Below are 9,022 nucleotides of genomic sequence, written 5' to 3'. Positions count from 1 at the left end.
ATCATTCTTGGTACCTTGCCCTTCTTTGATTTAAATATCTCCTCCGATGAAAAAATGAGAATGGTTAGCAATCTTTAGTCAAAGGAACCAAATGTTAAACTAAAAAGTATTATTATTCTTTAGCGGGATAATGCACCCAACCATACAATAAAACTCACAAAAGCTCATTTAAAAGTCTCTCAAATTTTTATTTCAGACTGGTCAACAAGCAGACTAGACCCAAATCCGATAAAAAAATCTTTTAGGCATCTTGTATCAACGGCAAAGCAATTTGCAAATTTAAAGGGCTATTAAGAAGCCATTTTCCAATAATCGGAAAAATTGGACATCCGTATGCTTCAAAATACGATTAAGCGGCAGCTCGTATATTGGAATTAGTAAAAAACAGAGGAGAGGTCTATTCAATCGTTTAAAGTTGTTTCAGTTGGTTTTTATTTTTCATTTTAAAATTAGGACACGAATCAACAATTTGTCCCAGTTACTTATTTCGTTTAAAAATATTTTCTAATTTTGCCCTAAGCTTTTTTCCATTTTAATGGACTGAAATATATCTATAAATTTAAGAAGTTTAAAGATAAATAAATTTTTTTTTATATCTTAATCGGTTTAGTTGGTACAGATAGCAATGTAGTGTCCCACCTACTTATTTCGCACACGTTATGTTATATAGGTATCTGATTTCTTTAAAGTTTAGTACAGTCATTAAAAGGTATACAAATCTACATATATATATTATTTATTTTACAAAAGCGTAAAAAACAACGAAGTTATTAAGAATGTAATTGCTCGTGACGTTGCCGTAGGTCAGAGAAATACAATCAGTGAAGAATACACAAGCCTTTATGCAACATTGCAACTTTGTAGCTTCAACGGTCTAGGAGGAGGTTTGCAATGATCCAGACGTATGGACAGACGCACATGGCTTTATGAACTCGGATGTCATGTTGATCAAGAATATATATATATATTTTGATGGTCGGAGCTGCTGCCTTTTATGCGTTGCCCATTTAAGCAGCTGCACCTCGAATCGCACTTTAACTCAGGGGCTAAATGGTTGAATGTTATGCCACCACTAAACTAAAGAATAATGGTCAATTTTGCAAATTTGCAAATTTATTCCAAATAGATATAATACATTACAACATTTGCATTACAAATAAAACAATTTTTCCGTTAAGATATCCGCAACGTTCCTCTGAATACTTTGTCCAATCAAATAGGCCATTTTATGGGCATACTGAAATACAAAAACAATATTTCATTACTTTGTGTGATATCTAACATGGCGTTAAGCGAGGCTATGGAAGGCAGTGCTTCCCAGTGGCTAACCCAAGTTTCATATCCCGGCATTAAGTGGCACGAGTTCAAGGAACTATTTCTTCACCGTTATAAAAACGACGAGACGATTGTCAGCAGTCTTGTGTCATTTCTGTGGGAAACCAGGACACAAAATCGTTGACTGCAAAAAAAAATGCAACAAAAACCCGGTGCGACGCCGCAACGAGATAAGCCATCAGTTACCTGTTTTAAGTGTGGCCTGGGCACTTTGCAAATCAATGTTCAAAAGATGCATCAACAAACAACGGGGATTGTTTCAACAGAAGACCGTGAACCAGTGTTACCCAATTTCATTTGACTCCGGGGCAGAATGCTCACTTATAAAAGAAAATATTAGTTGTAAGTTGTCTGGAAAACGTTTTAACAACTTTATTATGGTAAAAGGCATTGGCGACGCTGGTATATACAGCACATTGCAGATTTTAAGCCAGGTTACTATAAACGAAAACTCACTTCAAATATTGTTCCACTTAGTACAAGATAAACATTTAAATAGTAACATTGTAATTGGTCCCGAAATCCTTAATCAGGGATTTGACGGTATAATATCGCCAAAAAAGTTTGAAATTGTAAAAGCCAAAACTGTAAATATTTGTTCAGTAGATGTGGATCCAGTTGACCTTTCCAATCTTGACACCGACTTGCTTGAGCCCGACAAAAATAAGTTAATAAAATTACTTGAAAGTTATTCCACTGCAGTGCACTGCTCTGATTAAGGGGACACCATCTACACGTGTTAGTACAGGTGAAATGAAAATTCGGTTGATTGACCATACTAAAACTGTCCAACGCCGGCCCTATAGACTTAGCCCTGAAGAAAGACATATTGTTAGAAAAAAGTTGAGTGAGCTGCAACAATGTAATATTATTCGACCCAGTTGTTCTCCCTTCGCAAGTCCCATATTACTCGTCAAAATAAAAATGGGACCATACATATTTAATGGGTTACCAATCCGACGACTGAGCTGGCCCTGGCATAACATCTATTCTTTCGAATTAATAACAAACTTTTTGAGCTTGCTCCTAGGTTTTGGGTCGTTAGACCGGTGATATGTCCATTTTATGTGCAGATTCCATATGATGTAGGAGAGCTTGACAGTACCTTGCACTTCGCAACAATGATCCGCGTAAAGGTGAAACCGTATCCAAAATTGTAAGTAGGGTAATATCGTCTGCCTTTTTCATGCTAGCAATGTCCCCTTCAGCCATTCTCTTGTTTAATAACTGCTTAAACAGGCTCACTTTTTTTAATGGTTGGTCGTTGCACCTTTTCGAGTTCTTTCCATATCTCACTAGCTCTTGTGCTTTTTTTTTTATGGAGTTGCGGCGCACTTATCGACAGAAACAGCACCGCCATGTCTTGTTCGTTTTGACGATTCCATGCTACAAACACTTCATCAGTTTTGGGTTCCACAAGTTCACCTGAAACCACTGACCACAAATCGTGATGTTACAACACGCTTCGCACAAGTACACGCCACGTGTTACAGTTGTTTAGTTGTTTTTAATATTGTACATCGAACTCCTTTTTCTTGCAAAGTCTGCTATGCAAAGGAAAAATACACGAATCTTGACCACTCACTACTTTTCCAACATTTTTTAATGAAACCGCTTATCAATGAGGCCCATATCCCGTTGGTTTGTGAAAAGTGAACTACTACAAAAAAATATTTAAATTTTGGAAAACCAAATGTATGTCTATTTAATTGCACCGCCACTAGCCAACATCCAATTCTGCCCTTATGGACGCCTAATAAAATACGTTCATACGCATTGTTTGCATGTTTCTACTCCGAGTTCAATAAATGGTAGTTTGGTAGAACTAAATAAGATTGATTAGTCTGCCGAATTTGATTACTATAGCCACAAAATTCAAAAGGCATATACATACCAAATTCGGTGACTTTAACTTTGTTAGTTTTCGAGACCATTAGTTTTATTTAATTTGCGGGGAGGGGAGGAAGTGGGCGGACCAAAATTTTTAATGTCTATAAGTTTATAAAGCCGGTAGCTGTCATAATTTTTAAGAAAATCTGTTTTATGTAAATTTCGGGAGCGGAAGAGAAGTGGCAAAAAGATGATACAATTAGAAAACGAGTATTCATACAGCTGTGTTCAAAAGTATGGTAGCGCATAACCTTACAACATTTTACCTATTTTTCGACATGTTTAAAATTAAAAATTAAATTTTTATTTCATATTTTTCAAAGAATAGGATATAAAGATAAGAATAGTGATTAGATTTCGATTGTTTTCCATTGGTTTTTATAATTTTTTAATGACTTTTGCGAACTACACCAAAAAGTGCTGTTCATAATTATAGTAGTGGTGACATAAGAGGCAAAACAAAAAAACAGATTAATTTAATTGAAAAGAGATTTTTCTCAAACCAATCTTTCGCGAACTTCCTAGTATGTTTCGGATCGTTATTCTGTTGAAATGTCCATTTTATAGTCATTTCCCAACTGGCACATGGTAGCATTGTATTTCGTAATATATCTACATAAACATATCTATCCATAATTCCGTTTATCACATGGGCAGGGCCAACGGAGTTGAAGTTTAACATGTCGAAAAATTAATATAAATGTTGTAAGGTGATGCGCTACTATATTTTTAAACACAACTGCATATTAATTTTTATGGCAATGGTTTAAAAAATAACGAAACTATTGAGAAAAGTCGCAGTTAGGGACTTTGCCATTTATATGCTATTTGATATATGTATTTGTGGATCTCGTTCGATATACTGTGCATTCAAGCACACATGCACACATTTTAACTTTGTAGCTCTTAGAAGAAGTTTGAGCTGATCCATGCGGACGGACGGACGGACAGACTGATGGTCGGACGGATGGTAGGAGATACTGTATGAACTCGTCTCGTCGTGTGGATCATTGATCTTAAAATCTTCGACTGCGCTCTTTTTATAATATCGACATTGCTGGTACTTGCATTTCCCCATAGTACGCCTCCGTAAGTCCAGATGGGTTTCAATAAGGAGTTGTATAGGAGGACTTTATACTCCAGACGTAGAGGGGACCGAGCATTGATGATCCAATGTAGGCTATTCGCTTTCAGTTTAAGCTGTGACTTTTTTTGCTTCGATGTGCTTGCGCCAAGTTAGTCTTCTGTCTAGGTGGATGCCAAGGTAAGTGACATCCATGGCTTGAGGAACTGGTACGTTGTTTAGCTTTAGAGCTGGAGCTGTTAAGCGTAAATGTAACATTTTTGCATTTCTGCTCATTGACCCGGATACGCCAGGTTGCTAGCCATTCCTCTACCACCTTGAGGTGTTCCTCTAATTTTGCAGAGGCTTGTATTGGGCATTTGGATCTGCTGAGGATTGCCGTGTCATCGGCAAAAGTGGACGTTGTAAGTTCTAAACTCGTTGGTAAGTCTGCAGTGTACAGCAGGTAGAGCAATGGGCCGAGTACACTGCCTTGCGGTACACCAGCTTTGATTTCAAAATCAGCCGAGACGGAGCCATTACATCTTACAGCAAATTTCCTATTGTAAAGGTAAGATTCCACGAGTTTGTGGGTGTACTGTGGCAGTTTTTGCCGGATTTTGACCCAGACCCTCCAAACTCTATCGAAAGCCTGGGCAACGTCGAGAAAGACAGCCGCACAGTATTCTTTTAGTTCGAATGCTGTTCGTATTTCGGATGTAATGCGATTGACTTGTTCAATTGTACCATGTTTTTCGCGGAAGCCGAACTGGTGTGAAGGGATTGTGTTCTCCGAAGCCAGAAATGAGTTTAGTCGGATCTGCAGGACCTTTTCGAAAGCTTCGAAAGACATGGCAGCAAACTAATTGGCTTATAGGATGATGGCTGGGTTTTGTCCTTTCCCACTTTAGGAATCATGATGATAGTGGACTTTTTCCATGTTCTTGGGAAGTAGCCAATTTTTATTATAGCGTTGAACAGTTTGCAGATATATTGTATTGCAATGATAGGGAGTTCTAGGATCATTTTCGGTGTGATTAGGTCATGGCCAGGGGCTTTTTTCCGTTTTATGTGGTTTTTAATAACTGCAGTGATCTCGTCCGATTGGAGTTCCGAGTACTCATTATCCGTTAATGTGCTCGAAGGGGGAAGTACAGATGAGTTTGATGTTGGATTTGGCTGGAAAACCATTTTAAGATGTGTGGCAAATACGGATGCCCTCTCTTCGTCACTGCGGGCCCACCCACCGGTTGGACTCCTTATCGGTGAAATTGTCTCTGGTTTAGTGTAAGAAGAGGCATGTGGAGTAGATACTCTTGCTGCAACCAACGCAGCTGGTTTGGACGGTTATAGCAGTTGCTGATAGGTGCTGTGTATCAAATCTGTTGAGGAACGAGTGTTTTATACGGTTTTTGATTAGGATACCAGTCCCGCCATGAGCTTTTCCGTCTGGATGGCTTGTTGCGGAGAAGGTATATTTTGGTATTTGAAAACTATTTTTTGATGTTAAATGTGTTTCCGAAATCAGCAAAACGTCGATTTCACTTGAGTCTAGGAATAGTTGCAGTTTATTTTTGTGCTTGGAGATGCCGTTAGCATTCCAAAGACATAGACGTAGGGAAGCCATTATTAATTCTCGATAAGCTTCTGGCTAAGCAGGTTTTGATTCCGCATCAGTTCGTGCATACAGTTTTGCATGAACGTCATAAAAGTGGTCATGTTTTGATTGAGTGAGATCAATAGGGCCTCTAAACCACTTGGAGTTTGCTGGCCAAGCTCTGGTGCGCTAGGTTGCGGATTCTGTAGATGGTGGAGAGACGGGGTCTCTTTCGCGGGCTCCGTCTGTCCAGTTCGGAGCACACTAGCGAAGGATACACTAGGACTGGTTGTAGCAGTCATGTTGGATGATCTAACAGCCTTGGCGAAGAATACCTCCGGTGTAGTTTTGGAGACGTTGAAGGTGATTTTTGGTCCAGCTGCTTATTTCGCACACGTTATGTTATATAGGTATCTGATTTCTTTAAAGTTTAGTACAGTCATTAAAAGGTATACAAATCTACATATATATATTATTTATTTTACAAAAGCGTAAAAAACAACGAAGTTATTAAGAATGTAATTGCTCGTGACGTTGCCGTAGGTCAGAGAAATACAATCAGTGAAGAATACACAAGCCTTTATGCAACATTGCAACTTTGTAGCTTCAACGGTCTAGGAGGAGGTTTGCAATGATCCAGACGTATGGACAGACGCACATGGCTTTATGAACTCGGATGTCATGTTGATCAAGAATATATATATATATTTTGATGGTCGGAGCTGCTGCCTTTTATGCGTTGCCCATTTAAGCAGCTGCACCTCGAATCGCACTTTAACTCAGGGGCTAAATGGTTGAATGTTATGCCACCACTAAACTAAAGAATAATGGTCAATTTTGCAAATTTGCAAATTTATTCCAAATAGATATAATACATTACAACATTTGCATTACAAATAAAACAATTTTTCCGTTAAGATATCCGCAACGTTCCTCTGAATACTTTGTCCAATCAAATAGGCCATTTTATGGGCATACTGAAATACAAAAACAATATTTCATTACTTTGTGTGATATCTAACATGGCGTTAAGCGAGGCTATGGAAGGCAGTGCTTCCCAGTGGCTAACCCAAGTTTCATATCCCGGCATTAAGTGGCACGAGTTCAAGGAACTATTTCTTCACCGTTATAAAAACGACGAGACGATTGTCAGCAGTCTTGTGTCATTTCTGTGGGAAACCAGGACACAAAATCGTTGACTGCAAAAAAAAATGCAACAAAAACCCGGTGCGACGCCGCAACGAGATAAGCCATCAGTTACCTGTTTTAAGTGTGGCCTGGGCACTTTGCAAATCAATGTTCAAAAGATGCATCAACAAACAACGGGGATTGTTTCAACAGAAGACCGTGAACCAGTGTTACCCAATTTCATTTGACTCCGGGGCAGAATGCTCACTTATAAAAGAAAATATTAGTTGTAAGTTGTCTGGAAAACGTTTTAACAACTTTATTATGGTAAAAGGCATTGGCGACGCTGGTATATACAGCACATTGCAGATTTTAAGCCAGGTTACTATAAACGAAAACTCACTTCAAATATTGTTCCACTTAGTACAAGATAAACATTTAAATAGTAACATTGTAATTGGTCCCGAAATCCTTAATCAGGGATTTGACGGTATAATATCGCCAAAAAAGTTTGAAATTGTAAAAGCCAAAACTGTAAATATTTGTTCAGTAGATGTGGATCCAGTTGACCTTTCCAATCTTGACACCGACTTGCTTGAGCCCGACAAAAATAAGTTAATAAAATTACTTGAAAGTTATTCCACTGCAGTGCACTGCTCTGATTAAGGGGACACCATCTACACGTGTTAGTACAGGTGAAATGAAAATTCGGTTGATTGACCATACTAAAACTGTCCAACGCCGGCCCTATAGACTTAGCCCTGAAGAAAGACATATTGTTAGAAAAAAGTTGAGTGAGCTGCAACAATGTAATATTATTCGACCCAGTTGTTCTCCCTTCGCAAGTCCCATATTACTCGTCAAAATAAAAATGGGACCATACATATTTAATGGGTTACCAATCCGACGACTGAGCTGGCCCTGGCATAACATCTATTCTTTCGAATTAATAACAAACTTTTTGAGCTTGCTCCTAGGTTTTGGGTCGTTAGACCGGTGATATGTCCATTTTATGTGCAGATTCCATATGATGTAGGAGAGCTTGACAGTACCTTGCACTTCGCAACAATGATCCGCGTAAAGGTGAAACCGTATCCAAAATTGTAAGTAGGGTAATATCGTCTGCCTTTTTCATGCTAGCAATGTCCCCTTCAGCCATTCTCTTGTTTAATAACTGCTTAAACAGGCTCACTTTTTTTAATGGTTGGTCGTTGCACCTTTTCGAGTTCTTTCCATATCTCACTAGCTCTTGTGCTTTTTTTTTTATGGAGTTGCGGCGCACTTATCGACAGAAACAGCACCGCCATGTCTTGTTCGTTTTGACGATTCCATGCTACAAACACTTCATCAGTTTTGGGTTCCACAAGTTCACCTGAAACCACTGACCACAAATCGTGATGTTACAACACGCTTCGCACAAGTACACGCCACGTGTTACAGTTGTTTAGTTGTTTTTAATATTGTACATCGAACTCCTTTTTCTTGCAAAGTCTGCTATGCAAAGGAAAAATACACGAATCTTGACCACTCACTACTTTTCCAACATTTTTTAATGAAACCGCTTATCAATGAGGCCCATATCCCGTTGGTTTGTGAAAAGTGAACTACTACAAAAAAATATTTAAATTTTGGAAAACCAAATGTATGTCTATTTAATTGCACCGCCACTAGCCAACATCCAATTCTGCCCTTATGGACGCCTAATAAAATACGTTCATACGCATTGTTTGCATGTTTCTACTCCGAGTTCAATAAATGGTAGTTTGGTAGAACTAAATAAGATTGATTAGTCTGCCGAATTTGATTACTATAGCCACAAAATTCAAAAGGCATATACATACCAAATTCGGTGACTTTAACTTTGTTAGTTTTCGAGACCATTAGTTTTATTTAATTTGCGGGGAGGGGAGGAAGTGGGCGGACCAAAATTTTTAATGTCTATAAGTTTATAAAGCCGGTAGCTGTCATAATTTTTAAGAAAATCTGTTTTATGTAAATTTCGGGAGCGG

The 9,022-nt window shown here is 38.4% G+C and overlaps 2 long non-coding RNA genes across 6 annotated transcripts; both read right to left on the bottom strand.

Annotated features, from left to right (window-relative positions):
* Positions 1–1,091: 1,091 nt before the first annotated feature.
* Positions 1,092–3,039, bottom strand: LOC111519048. Of its 3 annotated transcripts, XR_006953944.1 has the most exons (4): positions 1,792–3,039; positions 1,522–1,655; positions 1,330–1,429; positions 1,092–1,237 (listed from the first exon to the last, which is right to left on the bottom strand). It is a non-coding gene; the product is annotated as an uncharacterized LOC111519048 (long non-coding RNA). The 3 variants fall into 3 exon arrangements; XR_006953943.1 differs by having other exon boundaries at positions 1,522–3,039; XR_002724223.2 differs by lacking the exon at positions 1,330–1,429 and having other exon boundaries at positions 1,522–3,039.
* A 3,677-nt stretch (positions 3,040–6,716) lies between these two features.
* Positions 6,717–8,664, bottom strand: LOC124459979. 3 transcript variants are annotated; one of them, XR_006953942.1, is made up of 4 exons: positions 7,417–8,664; positions 7,147–7,280; positions 6,955–7,054; positions 6,717–6,862 (listed from the first exon to the last, which is right to left on the bottom strand). It is a non-coding gene; the product is annotated as an uncharacterized LOC124459979 (long non-coding RNA). The 3 variants fall into 3 exon arrangements; XR_006953940.1 differs by having other exon boundaries at positions 7,147–8,664; XR_006953941.1 differs by lacking the exon at positions 6,955–7,054 and having other exon boundaries at positions 7,147–8,664.
* Between the last annotated feature and the right edge of the window lie 358 nt (positions 8,665–9,022).

Source organism: Drosophila willistoni (genome assembly GCF_018902025.1).
Source record: "Drosophila willistoni isolate 14030-0811.24 chromosome 2L unlocalized genomic scaffold, UCI_dwil_1.1 Seg168, whole genome shotgun sequence".
Taxonomy (NCBI): domain Eukaryota; kingdom Metazoa; phylum Arthropoda; class Insecta; order Diptera; family Drosophilidae; genus Drosophila; species Drosophila willistoni.
This window is presented reverse-complemented; position numbering and strand designations above follow the sequence as displayed.